The 21462-nt window shown below is 47.6% G+C and overlaps 1 pseudogene; it reads left to right on the top strand.

Annotated features, from left to right (window-relative positions):
* The window catches only part of LOC144111875 (nose resistant to fluoxetine protein 6-like), a 77514-nt pseudogene extending 57250 nt beyond the window's left edge, over window positions 1–20264 (top strand).
* The last annotated feature ends 1198 nt before the right edge of the window (window positions 20265–21462 follow it).

The raw sequence follows: 21462 nt of genomic DNA, 5'->3' as shown, positions 1-21462 counted from the left end.
ATTATCGCGCATTTTTTAGCAACCTATGCTCACTTTCTCGTAGAGAGATAGAAGTGGTACTTACGCACATGCCACCTCTCCCTTTGATTAAAAAGGCTTCAGCTAATTCCCGAGATAATCGATCATTGCTTCTTGCTAGAATTTTAATCTTGCCAGGTCATGGTTCACAGTTTTTTTTCGTTTTGATCAATGCAGGAGCGGCAATGGGCGCGCAGGTTTTCGGACGAATCTGATGCATTCCCTAACGACCTTTTATGTTCCCCTGCACGCTCGTTTACGCAGCGTCCAGTCTTACCGACATACACCTTGCCACATGCAAGGGGGATCTTCACAAGGTGTCCCACAATTCACAAGGTGTCCCACAATTTAAAACGAGTTGGCAACAAGTACGGAGTCCCCATGGTCTTCTCCGCCCTCTGCAAATTGGCCAAGATGTGCTCAAGGTTAGCAGCGGTGCCAAAGAAACATTTGGGTGTGGAAAGAGGCACTCGAAGCCCTATGTAAGGTGGGCCACAGGAGTGGTCTACGAGATCCCCCTTGCATGTGGCAAGGTGTACGTCGGCCAGACTGGACGCTGCGTAAACGAGCGTGCAGGCGAACATAAAAGGTCGTTAGGGAACGCATCAGATTCGTCCGAAAACCTGCCCGCTCATTGCCGCTCCTGCATTGATAAAAACAAAAACAAAAACTGTGAGCCATGACTTGGCGAGATTAAAATTCTAGCTAGGAGCAAAGATAGATTATCTCGGAAATGGGCAGAAGCCTTTTTTATCAAAGAGAGAGGTGGCATGTGCGTCAGCACCTCTTCTATCTCCCTACGAGAAAGTGGGCATAGATTGCTAAAAAATACGTGATAATGAGAAGGTTTTGTCTGAGTGTGGGTGTGAGTTTGTTATTGTTGTTGGTTTTTCTCCTTTTTTTTCTTTTTTACCATATAAGAAATGCGCATGCGTTTACCTTCTTCGGGCTATATATATGCAACATGTGGCTTTCTATAGGAATAGTTGGAGTCAGCGCCCGTCCTGTCTGGTCTTTCTGTGTGGTTTGGGTAAAAATTAATGCCGTTTTTACTTTGGTTACACAAGCCTAAATTAAGCTGTGTATTTTATACACAGTCTTCTTTATACTGCAGCGACTCAAAAGAAGTGCACTCATAACAGTCGATATTCATCACGTGGAGATACCACGACCAAAGAGAAATTGCATAATTGTTATCACGCAGGATGGAATTTTTTTCAGCAATCTAGCCATACTTCTTACAAAAATTTGAAATGTTTGATATTTTCCTCCGACTGGATACTAGATCGTCACTGAAGGGGATAAACATCCGCGCATTGAAAGAACAACAAGAACTACACATATATTTCTATCGCTCACTCACATATATATATATATATATATATATATATATATATATATATATATATATATATATATATATATATATATTTTGCTGCAGAACTTTCCTCGGGACAGGTTTCTACTATTACTTTTATTTTTCTAGCACGGTGTGTGTTACTTCACTGGTTGCCTGACATATTTCTTCGTGGAAAGACTTAAGGAGAAGAAGATTTCAAAGGTGAATGCTTCTTTTTTGAATATTGCGGCGGAAAAGCTGCTGTTTGGATGTCGACATTTCTCGAGTGAATTATATTCTGCATCATTTGCGCCATTCGGCAAGATTTCTTTTCGCTGAAAGCAATAACATCATTGATACTGATCCAGTTGCTCTGAGGTAATCAGGATCGTGGCGGAACTTAGCCGTTATCTTTAATCTTAAATATACGTCCAGTGGCCTGCACCTAAGGTCAGTACGTTTTTCACCATCCTTAAGCGTTAGCGTAAACTTTAAAATTTTTGAATTTTAGACCAAGTTCGCAGAAAGTCGCGATGAAAGTTAGTAAACAGCCCAATTATTTATTTATTTGATTATATATATATATATATATATATATATATATATATATATATATATATATATATATTGTCACTGAGAAACGGTTGGCGTAATCAGGGCTGGTTTACTTGCTTTAATTAGACGCGCAAGAGGTTGGAACGCGCAAGGCAGCAGGCAGCACGAGAGATGAAGACGAAGCATCTAGCCCCGAGACGGCTCAAGGCTTGCCAACTGCCAGGAAATGCAGTTTAGCCGCTGTATGGCGCCACTAGAGTAGTTAGTAGCGTAGCATTGCTCCCCCTCTCTTGAAGACACCGACTCGGTGTGGTAGAAATTGCAGGCAGGACCACAAGGGTAGTCGCACGTGTCTGGCGTGTGGTGCAGACACGCGCGAGGGGCTAGCGGGCGTGGTACGGCTTCATCCGAGCGACGTGGACAACTTCGGAGGTCGGCCGTCTAGAAGAGCGAACTGTTCCTTGGGGAAGAACTTCGTAGGTAACTTGACTGAGCTGGCGGAGCACCTCGTAGGGGCCAAAGTATCTGCGTAGAAGCTTCTCAGAGCGTCCACTCATGCGGATTGGACTCCACACCCAGACTTGTTCGCCGGGCAGGTAACGCACATTGCGGTGGCGGAGGTTGTATCGCTGAGCGTCGTGAACTTGCTGGTGCCGGATGCTCTGTCGAGCAAGTTGGCGGGCGGCCTCAGCGTAACGAACAAATTGGGCAGCAGCCATAACAGAGGGGGTAGCGCTAGCTGGAAGCAGCACTGCATCCAGCATGGTTGTGGCTTCGCGACCATGTACTAAACGAAATGGAGTGAAGCGTGTCGTTTCCTGGACCGCAGTATTATAAGCAAAAGTGACGTAAGGGAGTATGGCGTCCCAGTTCCGGTGGTCCGCGTCGACATACATAGAAATCATGTCGGCGATCGTATTGTTGAGCCGTTCGGTGAGGCCGTTCGTTTGAGGGTGGTAAGCGGTTGTTTTGCGGTGACTGGTGCCGCTTAGGCGCATAACCTCGTGCGTAAGGGCCGAGGTGAACGCTGTTCCGCTGTTAGTTAAAACGATGGTGGGTGCACCGTGACGAAGCACAATGTTTTGAATGAAAAAGTTCGCAATTTCGTCAGCAGTATCACGGGGAAGAGCTTTAGTCTCACAGTATCGGCTGAGGTAGTCGGTGGCGACCACAATGTAGCGGTTGCCCAGCGAGGACTCCGGAAATGGGCCGAGTATGTGCATGCCAACTTGGTGGAAGGGAACCTGAGGCGGATCAATAGGCTGGAGTAGGCCGGCTGGCTTAGTCGGCGGTGTCTTGGGACGCTGGCACTCGCGGCAAGTTCTTACGTAACGTTTCACAACTGCAGCAATCCTCGGCCAGTAGTATTTTTGCCGTATGCGTGCCAAAGTTCGACAAAAACCCAGGTTACCAGAAGATGGGTCATCATGGCTCGCCTGCAGGACTTCGTCGCAAAGAGCCGTAGGCATGACGAGTAGATAGACAGCTTCGGTTGGACTGTAGTTTTTCTTATACAGGACGCCGTCACGTAAACAGAACGACGACAGCTTGCGCGAAAATATTCGCGGGGGAGACTGAGCGCTTCCTTCTAGATACTCAATGAGGGGCCGTAGTTCGCTGTCGTCCCTTTGGTGTTGAATGAGGATGGACGTGGAGATGGCACCAAGAAAAACGAAATCGTCGTCGGGGTCAGCTCGGTTGGTCTCGATAGGAGCACGATACAAACAGTCGGCATCACTGTGCTTCCTACCAGACTTATAGACGATGGTGACATCGAATTCCTGAAGTCGAAGGCTCCAGCGTGCAAGCCGTCCCGAGGGATCTTTGAGGTTCGCCAGCCAACACAGCGAGTGGGGGTCGCTGACGATTCTGAAAGGGCGGCCATATAGGTACGGGCGAAATTTGGTTACTGCCCACACAATGGCCAGGCATTCTTTTTCGATGGTGGAATAGTTCGCCTCAGATCGTGACAATGTGCGGCTCGCGTATGCGATTACGCGTTCGAGACCATCCTGCCTCTGCACAAGGACCGCACCGAGACCGATGTTGCTGGCGTCTGTGTGTAGTTCAGTGTCAGCTGACTCGTCGAAGTGTCCAAGGATGGGCGTACTTTGGAGACGAGTGCAGAGGTCTTCAAAGGCTTGCTGTTGCTCCAGGCCCCAGAACAATGGTTCGGAATCTTTCGTGAGTCGCGTGAGGGGCTCAGCGATCTGGGAGAAGTTCTGCACAAAACGCCGATAATAGGCGCAGAGACCCAGAAAGCGGCGCACACTGCGCTTATCGGTTGGCACGGGAAAAGCAGCCACGGCAGCAGTCTTATCGGGGTCTGGGCTAACCCCTTTAGCGCTCACGATGTGGCCCAGAAACTTCAACTCTTCGAAAGCGAAGTGACACTTTTCGGGCTTGAGGGAAAGACCGGCCGACCGAATTGCTTCGAACACAGCGCGCAGGCGTCTCAGGTGCTCTTCGAACGTGTCAGAAAAGATGACAACGTCATCCAAGTACACGAGACAGGACTGCCATTTGAGATCGGCAAGAACGGTGTCCATCATCCTCTGGAAGGTTGCAGGAGCCGAGCACAGGCCGAAAGGGAGCACCCGGAATTCGTACAGACCGTCCGGTGTAATAAAGGCGGTCTTTTCCCGGTCGCGTTCGTCCACCTCGATTTGCCAATAGCCGCTTCGTAAATCTAGCGATAAGAAGTACTTGGCGTGGCGCTGCCGGTCCAGGGAGTCATCAATACGCGGAAGAGGATAAACATCTTTTTTAGTGACTTTGTTTAAACGTCTGTAATCAACGCAGAACCGTAGGGTTCCATCTTTATTTGCCCCTAGAACAACAGGCGACGCCCACGGGCTCGTCGACGACTCTATCACGTCGTCCTTGAGCATTTCTTGAACTTGGCGTCGAATGGCATCACGTTCCTTCGAAGAGATGCGGTAGGGCGGCTGACATAACGGCCGTTGGTTGGCGTCAACTATAATTCGGTGCTTTGTGAGCGGTGTCTGCCTAACCTTGGAGGTCGAGGCAAAGCAGTCGCAGAAAGACTGGATAACGCTTTCCAAGCAGCGTTTCTGGTTAGTTGGGAGGTTTGGGTTCACGTCAGTGTTTATGGGAGTGGTCCGTTCCTCCACTGATGCCGGGGCTCCGGTCAAAGCGTGCTGTCCCGCGAATTCGCTGAGTTCCTCGAAATACGCAATAGCTGTTCTGCCAGGCAAACACTGAGGTTCACAACCAAAATTGGTCACCAAGAGTTCGGTTCGGCCCTTGTCCAGTTCAACAATTCCTCGAGCAACACAGACTTGCCGACCAAGGAGCAGCGACATGTTGATTTCAGCAATGCCACGAATTTTGGTACTGTAATCGCACTCTACAGTAACAAACATGCTGGATCTTTATGGGATCAAAACGTGGTCGTCACCGACGCATAACTTATCCCTGCGTGGCTCGGTATCGTCGTCGACAGGACCTTGGGTGGAAAACGACACGATTAGCTCCTGGAGGTTGATAACGGCACCGTACTCTTGAAGGAAATCCAAACCGAGTATGAGGTCTTTGGAGCACTCTGGTAACACAGCAAAGCAGCCAGGGGAAGTAACACCGCGGATCTGGATTCGCGAAGTGCAGACACCGATCGGAGTTACCACGTGGCCACCAGCTGTCCGGATCTGCGGCCCAGCCCAAGGGGTCAGAACCTTCCTCAAGACAGTGGCGCCGGTATCCACGATCGGCGCCGGTATCCACGAGTGTGGTAACGTCGTGGTTGTCGGCGGATACCGGAATTTCGGCGGAGGCCAGTCGGTCGCAGCGCGTCGTCGAGGTCGTCGGGTCAGGTCGTCGTCGCGCGGAGCGTCGTGGCGAACCGCCGGGTGGAGGCTCTTGACTCGGTCCAGTAGCGGCAGCCCTACCCCCGGAGGACGCCGTCTTCAGTTTTCCCGACGTGGGGACGTACCTCTGAACTGGCCAGAGTATGTCGGGCGGCCGGGCGAAGAGAACCGCCTTGGGGATAGCGATCGGGACTGGCGTCGCTGCGAGGTCGAAGATTGCACGTTTTCAGCCAAGTACTGTTCGATATCTCGTGGTCTTTCACTGTAGCGTGGTCGAAGTGCGTCAGGTGAAAACCCCCTTAAACCCATCCTGCGGTAGGGGCAGTGGCGGAGGATGTGGCCAGGCTCTCCGCAGTGGTAACAGAGCGGCCGATTGTTTGGCGTACGCCAAACGTGCGGTTTGCTCACAGGGGGCCTGAACTCCTGCGGCACGGAGGGTGCTGTTGCGATTGGCTCCTGCAGGTATTGCACAGGAGCGATGGGGGAAAAGGCTCGCATCACTGGCCCGGGACCTCGTAGCGCCTCGCTGTACGTCATAACGGAGGGCGCCGGTTGTGGAGCGGGGGGTGGCTGCACAACTCGTCGGATTTCTTCGCGGACCACGTCCGTAACGGCAGCGACGCTGACCTGTGGAGCTTCAAAGCGAAGTTTCGCCAGTTCCTCGCGCACCAGGCTTCTTACAAGCTCCCGAAGGTCCTCGGCGGGCAGCGACGTAGGCGTGTACTGGGACTGGGAAGCGGCTGCTACAGTAGCCTGACGTCCGTAGTGGGCGCCCCGTTCCTGTAAAGAGTGCTCGATACTCATTGCCTCCTTGGTGAAGTCGGACACTGTTCGTGGCGGGTCATGGACCAGTCCGGCAAACAGTTGCTCTTTTACGCCACGCATTAAGTGGCGTACCTTCTGGGCTTCGGGCATAGCAGGGTCGGCCCGATTGAACAGCCGGGTCATGTCCTCGATGAACATCGCGACGCCCTCATTCGGCTGCTGTGATCTCGAGCGCCGGGCGATTTTAGCTTTCTCTTTTCTTTCGCTGCTGGTAAATGTCGCTAGCAGCTCTCAACGAAAAGCCTCCCAGGTGGTAAAGGAAGCTTTGTGGTTCTCAAACCAGGTTTTGGCCGAGTCCTGCAGCGCAAAGTAGACGTTGCGCAGCTTGCGCTCGCCGTCCCACTCATTGAAACCCGCCACTCGGTCAAAGCTGGCCAACCAGTCTTCGACGTCCTCGAACCTGTCCCCGTGGAACGGTGGCGGCGATCGAGGTGCGTGAAGGACAAATGGCGGGGCACTCCCGGAGTGCTAACTTGTCTGGCTAGCCGCGGTGGATGTCATGGCCCTTACCGGCGCTGTCAGTTGGCCGAACTCAGGTTGTAGGCCTCGCAGGCGGCGGCTCGCCTTGTGGACTGGTGTTGTAGCCACGCGTTGAGAGCTGACGTCAAAGGTGTCCTCGAGGTCAGCGTACATGGGCCGTTACCCAGCACCCCCACCAAATATGTCACTGAGAAACGGTTGGCGTAAGCAGGGCTGGTTTACTTGCTTTAATTAGACGCGCAAGACGTTGGAACGCACAAGGCAGCAGGCAGCACGAGAGATGAAGAAGACGAAGCTTCTAGCCCCGAGATGGCTCAAGGCTTCCCAACTGCAAGGAAATGCAGTTTAGCCGCTGTATGGCGCCACTAGAGTAGTTAGTAGCGTAGCAATATATATATATATATATATATATATATATATATATATATATATATATATATATATTTATATTTATATATATATATATATATATATATATATATATATATATATATATATATATATATATATATATATATATATATATATATATATATATATATATATATATATATATATATATATATATATATATTCAAATACCTTCAGGGCCCAAAGGCATTAAAGAGGGGGGTGGGAAAGACATACATTGAATAAAATACAGTGCAGCAGAAACATAAATAGAAGAAATGATAACGCGGCGAAAAATGAACAAAACAAAACACTAAAAATGAGGCAAAAGAAGGCTAAGGGGAAAAAATTACAAACCCCCCCAAAAAAGGAAAACATTTCCGGCAGACAGCAATAAGACAGCAAAAACGAACGCAAAATAAAATTTACCAAAATTTAAAATAGAGATTGCACAGGGCAGTCTTAAAGGAGCTTGGGTCAGTAGTATCGACAACGTGTCTGGGAAGGTGGTTCCAACTGTCGGAAGTGTTGTGGACAAAATAAGAAAAAGTGTGTTTAGTATGGCATCACGGAACACTTACTTTGCGAAGGTTATCAATGCGGCCTGAAACATGTAGGTGTAGTTAGTAGCCGGCTCTTAACGACAGGATTGTAGTGATATATCTTAAGAAATAGGCATAAGCGAGAAATTTTTCTGCGGAATGAATGCGGTGGCAATGATAAGGTAGTTTTCATAATAATAACACTGGAGATACGGCGATAATTTGAAAGCATGAAACGTGAAGCACGGTTTTGAACAGATTCGTGTTCAGATGCTAATGATAACAGGGCTGGGTCCCAGACAGTTGTTGCATATTCCTATTTAGGCCGAACAAGTGTTTTATGAAGGAGCAATATTATTTAAGTACAAGAAAGGAAGAAGTTTCTACGCAGGTGCCCCAACATGCGGTTAGAATTGTTAGTAATAAATTCCACATGCAGAGTCCAAGAAAGATTAGAAGTTATGTGCAAACCAAGGTACTTATATGAAGGCACAGCTTCAAGAGGAGCATTATTGAGGTCGTAAGTGTCTATTCCAGTGTTACGTCGAGGAACACGCATATGTTTACACTTATTAATATTAATTTCCATGAGCCATAATTTACACCATTACGAAACTTGGTTAATATCAGATCGAAGGACAGAAGTGTCAGAGTCACTGTTAATATCACCGTAAATAACACAATCGTCAGCAAAAAGACATACGGAAGAAGCAATGTTGTTAGGCAAGCCATGATTATAAATGTTAAAAAATAGGGGCCCTTGTAGAGAACCTTGGGGAACACCTGAGCCCACTGGAGAGGAAGGAGATTTGGATTTATTAGCAGTCACGTATTGAGAACGATTAGCGAGGAAAGACTGAAGCGACGAAATGATGTTATGGTAGAGGTTGATATTATTTAATCTGAAAAATAGTAATTGGTGAGAAACTTTGTCAAAGGCATTGGAGAAATCAGGAATATACAGTCAGCCATAGAACCCCGGTCAAGAATGAAATGAACATCCTGTGTAAAGAATAGAAGCTGCGTCTCGCATGATAATGGTTTACGAAACCCGTGTTGGCGATGGCTGAAAAAAGAATTTGACTCAAGAAAATAGGCAAGGTGAGAGCAGACGACATGTTCATGATCTTACAAGGGATGCTAACACGTGAAATGGGCGGACAATTATTAGGAGAATGTTTGTCCCCAGCCTTGTGCAGGGGAAGCACCTTGCCCACCTTCCAGTCGCTAGGGACAGAGCCAGACTGAAGAGATTGTTGAAACAGTTCAGCAAAAATAATAGCACTATACACTTTGGTATTTTTCAAAAGTTTCGAGTTGATGTCATCCACTCCGCATGATGATGGCATCTTCAGCTGTTCAATTATTTTTTCGATGCCAACAGAATCCATTTTAATGGTGTCCATAATCAAGAAGTCCCGGGTTGGTTAATGAGGAATTGCGGTAATTTATTCGTTAGTAAATAATCAGATCTTCTGAGTGATCTCGAAGCTCAGCATCATAATAATATTGGTTTTTGGTGTGGCTATACCGCTATCAGACAAATGAAGGAAGTCTGACCGTCAAATGTCTGAATGTAACTTAACACCCACTCTAATCAATCATTTCAGCGCAAGAGAGAAGCCTTATTTACAGGAAGACAGTGAGGGTGGCCTAAGGGATAATTATCTGGCCTTCTACTTTGCAATGAGCAAAAGAGGAAGAGCAGAAAGAAGATTGTAAGCGGCAATGATGTAGGCGGAAAACAGATGATAATACATAAGCAAGTCAGGAGCACTATTAATTACCCCTGCCAGCCAAGATACGTGGAGCTATGAGACGCGTGCTTTGGCTCGAGAGCCTTCCAAGTCTCCGGCCCAGTATTTCCCAGTAAAAAGCCCTCCGTGAAGGCCCTGGTCTCGAAACGTGCCACGGAGTTTAGTGCGGTGCCTATAAACAAATATACAAGAAAACTAATTAATTATGTAGATGGTAACGGAGCTAAGGGAAAGCCGATGCTCCAGCATTGGTTGTATTCACTTGAAGAAATAACGTTATTTCCCCCTTACCTAAAAACATCATCAGTTCCATACTCAAAATGAGGCCATAACGAAAACCTCTCCCAGCAGTGTGAAGCGAGCACTCATCATGTAAATTTAAGCGCCACACCTGCTGCACAGGCACATTTTCTTTCTGTGCCTGAAACGATGTGCTTCCGGTGTCCCCTGTAACAGTTTACCGAAATTTCCGCCTTTTGCAATGAACGTTTGCAACTTATGTCCATGTAAAACTGTCTCTTCCAGGCGTGCGAGACCGCGGCCTGGTTGTTAGCAATAGCGTGCGGGTTATTGTGCACCTTTATTAAGATTCCTTGGTACCAAGCCAAGGAGCCCACTACAGAATGTGGGAAGTTATTCCTGGCATTTTTCGACCGGATTCTGTGGTCCATTCTTATGTCGAGGGTCACTATCGTCTGTGACCCAGGACGAGGAGGTATGTTTCATTGTTACTGCCTTCTTTTGTCCTCTCCCGTATCATATGTTCCACAAAGGATGAGGTCATTTCAGGCAAAGCATTACATACTTCCGGCGACGAACCAACATTGTCTGGAATTAGTTTTTATACATTTAGCGCTGCTGGAGGCTAGCACTGGGCTAGCGGCTGGTTCACACCAATTGTTTTTCTCTTGCAGCAAACGTTGTCGCAATACAATCTGAGATCAAGACTTCCTATGACAGTCTCTGGAAAGCGCACGATCGTAAGGTTGAGCGCGGCTACTTCGAGCCGATTAACGAGGAAAAAATTGCGTTATAAATAAAAAAAAGTACTTCAGAAGAATCGAACACGGCCGACAGGGAATTGATAGCAAGCTAACGAGGGAAGCGCTGATCTAATGTCATATGAGGGGTTCCGGGAAACGTCAAAGAAACCTAAATATATTTAGAACTTGGATAGAGCCTTAGAGTTCCACTTAAGAGGCCCAAGTTGTAAACACGGGAGGAGATGAATTCAAGAGAATATACCAAAAATGTCCAAGCCTTCTATCGGGAGTAGGCATTACTAAAATTATATAAAACATCTTTGCCGAAAGTATAATCAAGCCACGGAGGTTTGTTTCGTAGCCGCATAGTGCAACACTTCTGGCGTCCTTAAGCTGTGCATCTGTTCAAGACAAGCAGAGCTCTTGTTCGCAATCATAACTCTCATTATTTTTAGCACTGATTCTTTTCATGCCTTGTTCCTGCTTATTGATACGTGTTCTTCTTCGCCCCACTTCCTAGGAAGCGTGAACATAAACATAAAGGGAAACATGAAGTGCTTCAGCCGCTTTATACACATTAGCTCTCTGTTCAGACAGCTAATGTGCAGAGTGCAGCTAATGACGGGATTTCGATATTTCAATGAACTGTGGTTGCAAGCCTGAACAGCCCCTACTCAGCCAGGGCATGAAGTGGCCGTCAGATATATAACATCTCGGTTCAAAGTTGATGTGCTTCATTCTTGAAGTACATCAAGTCAGTGACCGTAGCGTTGGCCTAGTGGTTTGGGCATCCGCCTCGCATGCGCGAGGTGCGGGGCTCGATCCCCAGTGCCGCCGGGTAGTCACCGGTGATACAATGGGTAAACGCTATCCCCTGCCTGGGGCTCGGCTTCTTTAGGGTGAAATGCTTGGGAACTGGGTCTTTGACCCCACCTTGTGCAATGAAAAACTACCTTGTGCAATGGCGCTCTTTGGCCAAAGCTGCCTTTGCGCCATAAAAATTTATCATTATCATCACCACATCAAGAGCTATGGTTGCAGGTACGATCAGTGCGAATGAACGGACACAGAACGGACACATCTCAGTTTACATGACCCAGTATAAATGGAGAGGAATCAATGATAAGAGATGCCGCGCAACCCATGCGCTAGACGATGCCGCGTGGTCGCGGCGAGCAAGGGCCGGACTCCTGCTTGGGGGTTGTTACCAGCAGCGGATCAGTAAAAACGACTCCGTGGGCCGTATATGTGGCCCATATGACGCAGTTTGCGGGGCCTGTAGTAATAGCCTGAGTGGCAATTTCTACCTCCGAATGCCGCAAATCCGTGCTTAACATGAGCTGCGTTTAACAAGATACGCTGAAAAACTGCTTCGTAATCCATCCCGCTCCTCCTTCGTTTTCTTTATTCAATAAAAAGGATACAAATTTTGCAGATTTACACCGCACAGATGAACACTAGTGCAATACATTTGCTTACTTCCCTGCTTACAGGCCTCCTATAGTGGCTGCCTGGGATAACAGTACGCATCAAAATGACAGATAGCTGGGAGAGTTTGTGACCTTTATTACCACTGTAGTGCGCAGAAAGGACGACAGACGGACGGACGGACAAACCGACAGACAGACAGACAGACAGACAGACAGACAGACAGACAGACAGACAGACAGACAGACAGACAGACAGACAGACAGACAGACAGACAGACAGACAGACAGACAGACAGACAGACAGACAGACAGACAGACAGACAGACAGACAGACAGACAGACAGACAGACAGACAGACAGACAGACAGACAGACAGACAGACAGACAGACAGACAGACAGACAGACAGACAGACAGACAGACAGACAGACAGACAGACAGACAGACAGACAGACAGACAGACAGACAGACAGACAGACAGACAGACAGACAGACAGACAGACAGACAGACAGACAGACAGACAGACAGACAGACAGACAGACAGACAGACAGACAGACAGACAGACAGACAGACAGACAGACAGACAGACAGACAGACAGACAGACAGACAGACAGACAGACAGACAGACAGACAGACAGACAGACAGACAGACAGACAGACAGACAGACAGACAGACAGACAGACAGACAGACAGACAGACAGACAGACAGACAGACAGACAGACAGACAGACAGACAGACAGACAGACAGACAGACGGACGGACGGACGGACGGACGGACGGACGGACGGAATTCGCACTCCAAAATCCAAAACAAGCGGATCCAACGCTGTGTTATGGGGAATCGAAATGCCCTCTTCGCTCCTTCTCTCCTCCTCTCGTGTTTGGCTATCGAGCTTCTATACCAGACTACCCTACTGAGGCGTCATAGTCGGGTAATCATGTCGTCATTTGTTTCTTTCGTTACTTTATTTACCTCTCAAGGCAGCTGCATTCATTCGTGCTGCAAGTGATTGGCTAGGCTGCCGCCGGTGCGTGGCCGCGCTGCTGCCTGCAGTGATAACCTGAGTGGCCATGGTTACCTTCGAAGGCCGCAAATACGTGTTTCACATCAGCTGCACGCGACGAGATACGCCAAGTACCTACTTGCTAATCCACCCCACCCTTTCTTCTTTTTTCTTATTGCTTTAAGCTTCCAACCCCGCAACACATAGACGATCACTCCTTGAAAGGTTTTTATTTCCTTGCTTTTTGATATCCTAGAGGGTTGCCTGGAATAAAAATATGCGCTAGAATGAAAGATGCCTGGGAGAGTTGGTGAGATTTAGTACCAGTGTAGTCTACAAAAAGGAAGACAAATTAAATGACGGCGACACTAACAATGAACTAATTTTTGTAGGACTACAGACTCCAAATTTTTGCTTTCGTGTTTTCATCTTTCAAACAACGCGTTAGACATTGGTATACACGGGCCGCCTCGTGGTATTCGCCTACGACCGCTAAATAATTTATATTGAATTTCTTCTTGATGCTTGTACTATTATCAAGTACGTGTGATGTGTTATCAAGCACGCAGGCTGATGCATAGCATGAGCAAATCCTGTTTCACACGAGCCGCGTATCATGTCCAGTCATGCGACCTTTGCGGTCTCTATAAAGCCAGTAACACCCAGCAATAAACGTTTTCTTTCTTTCTGCCGCTACCCACCGGTTACGTTCCGTTCCTTCAATGCTATTTAGCTTTGGGTTTCATAAGCCCAACGATAGCTGTGGCCTGTAGTGGATGTTTAGGTCACGTGAAGCACAAAAAATGCAATGCAACTGCTGATACATAGACTGTTGTAATTCTAGCTATTGAAGCAGGCTAATTTAAGTCTTGTAGTGAGCTAAAACTCTGTGTCACCATTAATATAGGCGTCTATTTCTGCGTCAGGTGACCTAAACATCAACTGCACGTCACAGCCATCATTCGGCTGATGAAACCCAGAGTGAAACAGCATAAAAGAAGAAATTCAATTACATAATATTTAGCGTTCGTAGGCGAAATCCACGTGGTGATCCACGTATTCTAAGGTGAAAAGCATCATTTGGAAGAGGAAAACACGCATTAAAATTAGGTGTGTATAGTCCTTTAAGAAGTGTTCATTCGATTTGGAACGACACTGCTTCATGGTGCTTTTCAGAGAAGCGGCGCTTGGGAAATCGAAATATCTCCTTCGCCGTCTTCGCACCTTTCCCGTACTCTCGTGATTTCTAGCCCGCTCAAGGCTGTGGGTGCCTCGCCACCAGCCTCACCTAGCAAACAGCCATCGTCAGCGTGATTATGTCGGCGTTTGTTTATTTTGCTAGGTAATTTGTATTGCGCGGCTGCTGCATTGCAAGATCGCGGCGTGAGGCTCATGAAACGTCTGAAGGTGCCGTACGAATTGCTCTTTTGAAAAATATCCATGTAGACACGCTAACGTAAATGGCTCAAGTGTCAAAAGTCGAAAGAATACGAAAGTCACTTTCGAGCATAACTTTGATTTCTGAGCTGCTTATGGAGGCACACTATTAGCCTAAATATTTGTCACAACACGAGGTAACGCGAGGGCGAGTTTATTTACGGTATGCTCATAAAAAGCGCCTAAGAGACCCTTTATTGCCAATTCTTTCAATAATTTCACAAAAAACAAAACAAATTTGTTCAATGCGCATTTACTTTAAATATTGAAACGAAGAATTTCGGTACCATGAAAGCGCTCTGCGAACATAATTGCACTAAAAATATATTTTATTACCAGTTTACAGGCCGCGATTACTTTTAAAAGCTTGCGCAGGTTTCTGCTGATATCACACGGAGCTACCGACACAGACTACGCTTTTTAAATTTGCCGTCTCGAGCATCGTCATCCAGTGCAGTACGCTTATAGAAATTCAGAGCACACCAGAACTGGCGGAGGGGCCTTTCAGCAAGTGCAGAAAGACGCGAAACTAAACAAGGCTGGGAAATGATTTAAAAAAGTAGCGATATCTGGGGAATAATTCGCTACTCTCCTGCTGCTCGGGTAGCCACATACGCGTGTAAAAAGTTTCTTTAATTTTTGCTGAGAGGTTGGATGGCACCCTGCACAATTGCTATTAGAATTTAAACCGAGAATTCATGAAGTAAGATACGTTTTATATTGCTTTCTGCTTCTCGTGTCGAGAAATGAAACAGTCGTATATTTACTTAGCTCGTTCCCCAAAACCCTCCGTGCTAAGATCTACATGAATGTCAGCTGAAGGCATGGAATGCGCAAGCGTCAAAACGTGTCCAAGTAGTCTGCTCGAAAATAACCACAATGCACTTCCAACTCCGCACGCGATTCATTACTACACAAAGACAGTGTCCTTGCGAGCAAATCCTTTGTTCTTCATGGAGCAGCGCGAGGTACAATATCCCAGCGTAAAGACCTGAAATGATGCCAAGTTGTTTTCTCCTCCACTGCGTGTTGTACGTTACAGTAAGTTCCTTCAAAATATTTCGCCCCCGAGCCAAAATTACCATCCTTCTAATAACAGTGTTTTGTTAAAAGCGCTCAAATGCGCAAAAAAGCACATGCAAGCCTAATCGATGTTGCTCGCGTGTCGCCAAAGAGTGGATCTGAACCCGGACCCCTGGCATTTGGACGTAATTGAAAAAATAAGGGCGCTTTAGGAGTTCACCTACGGTAAACAGACAGCGTCCACATTCCCGATGTGTAACCTTCCTCCCTGCATCCTTCTCAAGCAGTCCCTGGAAAGCGAAAATGTCGTTTGCCTACAGGTTGTGTACTGTCACTCTGGCAGAGAAATGTAGACACGTCTATCGACTGAACCTGGGACTCTACAGAGATGGGATCAGGTGGTGGCCTTGGTTTAGTACGGAATTTTGGCGCATTCCTTGCTTTATTCGTCAATTCCAAGTTATTGGAGTGATTGAGCCATCTATGGTTCAGAATGAAAATGCACGCGAGAACGCGGTGAGACAACAGGATGGACAACTTTTTATCTTTTCTCAAACTGGTACTACCGCAGAGGGCTATATATTGGATACAACTGGATCGACACAAGCGTGCATTGCAATCAAACACGGGTTTACGTCTACTTCCCAGTGGCACCGCTTTACTAAATATCAACGTAAAGCGGACCGATTTGTTCAGAAGTACTGGTATTCATGGCTGTCAAACAGCAGCAAAGCGGTCGCGGGGCCTTTGGAAACTAGTCTGCAGGCTAAATTTGTGCATTGCTCCATGTGAGTTGCCATAGTCCCTGCATCACCCAATATGAATATAAACACCAGATATTTAGGGCTTCATTGTACCACATTCTTTAGAACCGCAGTGAGTACTCCGAAAATCTAGGAGCAACAGTGTGCTCTTTTTTTTTACTGCATGCTCCAGAGAAGTGCACATTCTGCCCTATTCACGTCGGCATAAAACATGATTACCAGTGTTTTCCTACGTATCCTTACGCGAACGCAGGCTTCTTGAACACATTCCTGTCTTTGGTCCTTGAGTGCCTTCACGCCCCTGAGCAGGCGATCCTTCGGTGTGTACATCATCCACATGCCCTTCATACATCTTTGGCTGCACATCTCCCGCTAGAGGATGTTCTTCTCGCACTTCTTCGTGGTAAGTGTCCGGAGTGAAGAATTTTGGTTCTGTGAACAGATATGCATAACTAGAATTTCTCGCATGTTTCGTCAAGACGTGAATTCGTTTTTTGTTTCCTTTGTTGATCAAAAGCCGCACATGACTTTAGGGGACCAAATTTATCTAAAAATGCCAAATATAGATGGCGTTCATAGATATCAAGTTGGTTGAACTATTAGGGAAACATTGACACTGAAGCCCCCAGAGAGATACGCTCCACGTTGCTGCATGCTAAGCCGCGGTGGGGAAATATTCTAGCCGCCCGCTGCAAGTACTGAATTCCTCACTTGTATTGTGAGAGAGGGTGTGTGTTTGTGTCCGTGAGAAGAAGGAGAGAAAAGCGCACTGGCTTCCCACTGGTATCATGACCGCCACTACCGTTTCCGAGTGCAGCTTCACTGTAAGCACGGATGCGCCTATATGGTACTAAAAGAGGGTAAGCTGTCCTCTAAAATTAAAAGAAAGGCCGCTAGAGGACAGCTTACTCTCTTTTTACTCCTTTCTCTTCAGAGTAGGAGGAGCAAAAAATTGGCGGTGGTTTAGCTCTGGTTAAACCTGGAGTGATGCAATAACTACAGATGGCCGAGTGGAACTTGGTCACGTGACCAACCACATGACGAACCACGTGATCAGCCAAAGCGCCGTGCCGCCGGCAGCTGCTTCGCACCACGTAACCAACCACGTGAAAGTGTGGCGGCGCAGAAACAAGGGGGCGGCGCCGCCACGCTGAAGGCTCGGAATGCTACCGTAATGTAGCTATCGCTACAAAAGAGATTAGAGCAAGGCAGGGGAGGAAGAAGAGACGGGCGTCTCCGCTAGGAATGTTGCTTGGAAGCACCTGCCAAACTTGAGACTATACTTTGTATGGAGCAACGCCCGACAGATACACAAGCGTGAAATTTTTAAAATATCCCGAGCCTAACAAATTCGGTATTAATCGCCGCTGCATGTGGACACAGCAGAATATGGGCAGGGCCCGCTCCTAGAGATCACCAGAAGGTGGTAGTTAGTAGATGCCTGAAATTTCTAGTGAATTATGCTGAGCGACGTATCCCTAACTTCATTTGTTCATTAAAACGTGATTTTGGGGAAGATATTTATTTCCATCCAGGGCGAATTGCGTACCACCTAATCCTGCACTGCGTAACTCGCCCAATAGGGTGCGCATGTTTATCCTATTTTAAGTACAAATGCTGTCCTGAAATTTAAATTTTTAAGCGTATTCCGTTCCATAAACCTTTGAGTGACGGTGCACAAGGTGACACAGCGTGTAAGTTGCTGCTTCCTGGATTACCTTTAACACAGCCTCGGATATGCTTATGAAAAGCTTGTCGGGCACCGGTGTCAACGTTTTTTGACCAAATGGTAATTTCGATCTTTTGTTTGTACCACTAGAGCAGTCGATTACTCCGGGACGTGCTGTACTGGAAATAACAGATACAAAATTGAGTCGGCTGCAGTGACCGCTCGCATTTTAAAAGGAGTTTTCTTTATAAATACAACACTAACTTTAGGTGGCCGAACGAAAGCACCATTAGTTCACTGACGGCTGTTGTGGCATTACACCTGAGTCCCATTCCTGCCGGTACCAAGGCTGCGCCGGGCGTGGTCGCATTTCCTTCTTGGCCTCGTGCGCTTGCTGATGAGAGAGACCTCGCGAGAGCGATAGACACGAGGCTCCTCACCCGGTGCAGCCTCAATAGTGGAAAACACGGCCCATAACAGCGCCATCCATCGTGCAGCGCTCCTTCTACACCGCGGTGTCGGTCGTAGCGGACTCGAGTTGTGACAGAAGCTGGTTTATGGGGATTTAACGTCCCAAAGCGACTCAGTCTATGAGGGACACAGTAATGAAGGGCACCGGAAATTTCGACTACCTGGGGTTCTTCAACGTGCACTGACATCGCACAGTACACGGGCCCCTAGAATTTCGCCTCCATCAAAATTCGACCGCTGTTGCACGGGATCGAACCCCTGTCTTCCGGGTCAGAAACCGAGTGTCATAACCACTGACCCGCCGCGGCAGCAGTGTGACAGAAACTGTACAAACTCAGCGAAGCCGCTGCGGTGGAAGTTATGCGATTTTAGCATCGTTTTCACGCTCCGAAAATTTCCAATCAGTATCGCGTATGTAAGCGCGATAAGAGCCCGACGAGTCAGGCGTGTAGCTGAGCAAAGTCACGCCCTTTGGAAGATCCGGCATTTGTATTGACTCCATGCCATAGATTCTAAACTGATGCAACTGAACCGGCGCCCTGCGCAAAAGTGGGCGCACTGAATGAGTAAACTTGTTTCCCAAGACCGCGAAGCAAAGGAACCGGCCTAAAACGCGCTCTTAAATTCCCTTTCTATTTACTCCCCAATCCGACTGTGTTTCAATATCACCCAGCTCCCCGATCTGACCAAGCGGTTCTGCTTAGTAATGCCGACCCACAACTGGAGCTACCGCATCTCGATGTGCTAGCGTTTACTTAAGCCCCATGCGTGAATTCGTTATCCACCATTCGACCAGCCCATTTTTGTACAATTCTTGAAAACCTTAGCGTATCATCGCTAGTATGGAGCCCTCCTGCTCCTTTTCAGCTGCCAGCGTTAATGCTGCGCCAGTCTGAAGCTGCCAGCGCGTACCCGATTTTACTGAAGTATAGGTCTTATAGGAAAGACGTGCATTCGCATCTATCGTCATCGCACTGACGCGTCTGCAAAGGGCAGAGCGCATGCGTAGCAAGAAGGAGGCACAGAAGGGGGAGTTGCAAGTACCGCGTACCCAGCGCAGATAGGCGCCTGCTAGAAAGTGACTCAGCGGCACAGATACGGATCGCCAGAGTAGACATCGACGCAGCTACGTAGATGGAGGGCGCTGCAGCAGAGCGATGGAGCGCCAATGACCAGGCAGACAGTTTCGGATTGTCGATGTGGCAGCTGAGTAGCGCCAATGGATGAAGCAGAGCGACGACGCGTGGAAGCTCGCGCTCGTTCCACGGTGCACAAGACAGGGCCAACTTCTCGGGAACGTCATCAGTACTATGCCCCAAACAAATGCAAATGCAACAGGTGACAGATGTTCACATGTAGCTTTCAAGCTCAGTGTCTGGCTCGCTGATCAGCATGGCTCAGGCGTTTACAAGTCGAATTAAAAATCTCCTTCCTGCAAGCACTGATTCCTTCCATGCCTTGCTCCTCTTTATTGACAGGTGTCCTTCTTCTTCTCCATGGTTCTCTGGAGCTTATTGCTCAGTTACCTGCTGTTCATCACCTGCGAAGCACCGACGGGAAAGCTAGAGAAACTCATCTTTGAGCCACGACGAACGAAGACGACCAAGGAGGCAGTAAACGAGCAGGCGAATGCTGATGGCAAAGAACCCAAATTACCATGGGTAGCCTCGTCTCCTCAAGGTGACAAGGTTGCCTCGCTACAAAACGGTGAAGGCGGGAAGTCATATAACGGGTAGCATTACGAAAATGGCACCCAGACAACATATCACCTCTGAAAGAATCGTAAGTTGCACAGTTCTTAGTAAGCAAACATTTATGCTTTTCGAGAAAAGTGTTGCAGGCGTGGTCTGTGTCCGTTATGCTGCTCAAAAGGTTTTAGGGAGACTGGTATCCCAGATGCTCCACTATTATGGCATATGGAAGTAAATACGTCTGGAAAATACACTTGGGAAAGCTTTGTATGCAGGCATTCAAAGCATATTTGTTGAAAATCCAGGGCAGCGGCAATCATGATATATATGCGCTAGATTTTTTTATTTAGTCACAAACTTTTAGCCACATCACATACTTGCTTGGAGGCCACGAGAATTCATCTTTGTTGCTTGTATTCTAGGCTGCCCTTGTGTACAAACCTGATGTTCTTTCCAATAAACCTTGATGAAAGTCAGCGCTTTGTCTTCCCTTACTACTTCGCTGTTTTCTCCTTTCTGGACTATTGTTTCGTCGATCTTGAGCTACCAACAGGCCCAGGCATCCTAATGCGTAATAGATTGAAAGTTACAAACTGTTCATTCGAACGTTTTGGGGCCGTTCTACAACTTTCTAGTTGGAAGTTTTCACCATCTTATTTGCTTGCGAGGCTGGTTCATTAATCTCGAATGATTATGCATTTACGCACACTACAAAAAATATTGTGACTTGCTCCATACAATAGCCACCAGCATGCATTTGGTCGTGTAGTCTTGGAGTGCCGCGGCACATTATTACCCCCTGGCAAGAGTTGGCTGGGACAGCCTGTATATATGAAGTTTCCTACCCCTGACCAAGCCGTCCGATCCACTGCTGTGGAAATGCGATGTCCAGCCAGGTCCGAGAGCCTTGTCGCTGCTGCCTGTGAGGATGCTATCCTGCTGAAACCATACATCAGTGGCCTTGTCGACTGACAGATACAAAAGGAAGTCGTCAATGGGTCCTTTGTGGATGTCACTGACATAGCGCTCTGCTGTCATCGTCTGGTCGAAAAACACAGGCCCGAGCAAGCTACCTTCAGAAATTCCAAACACTGAACGGCCATTGGTAACGGTGCTGCGTCTGTGAAACCCAGTGGGGGTTTGAATATCTCCAGTAGTGAGCATTGTGTATGTTTACCGGTGCATTTCGCGAATAAGTCGGCTCGTCACTCCTCACCTGTTTGGTCAGAAAATGCGGTCGTCTTGCAACTCTA

The sequence above is a fragment of the Amblyomma americanum genome, unplaced genomic scaffold (genome assembly GCF_052857255.1).
Source record: "Amblyomma americanum isolate KBUSLIRL-KWMA unplaced genomic scaffold, ASM5285725v1 scaffold_12, whole genome shotgun sequence".
Taxonomy (NCBI): domain Eukaryota; kingdom Metazoa; phylum Arthropoda; class Arachnida; order Ixodida; family Ixodidae; genus Amblyomma; species Amblyomma americanum.
The sequence above is the reverse complement of the archived record's forward strand: the minus strand, read 5'-3'. Positions and strand labels throughout refer to the sequence as shown.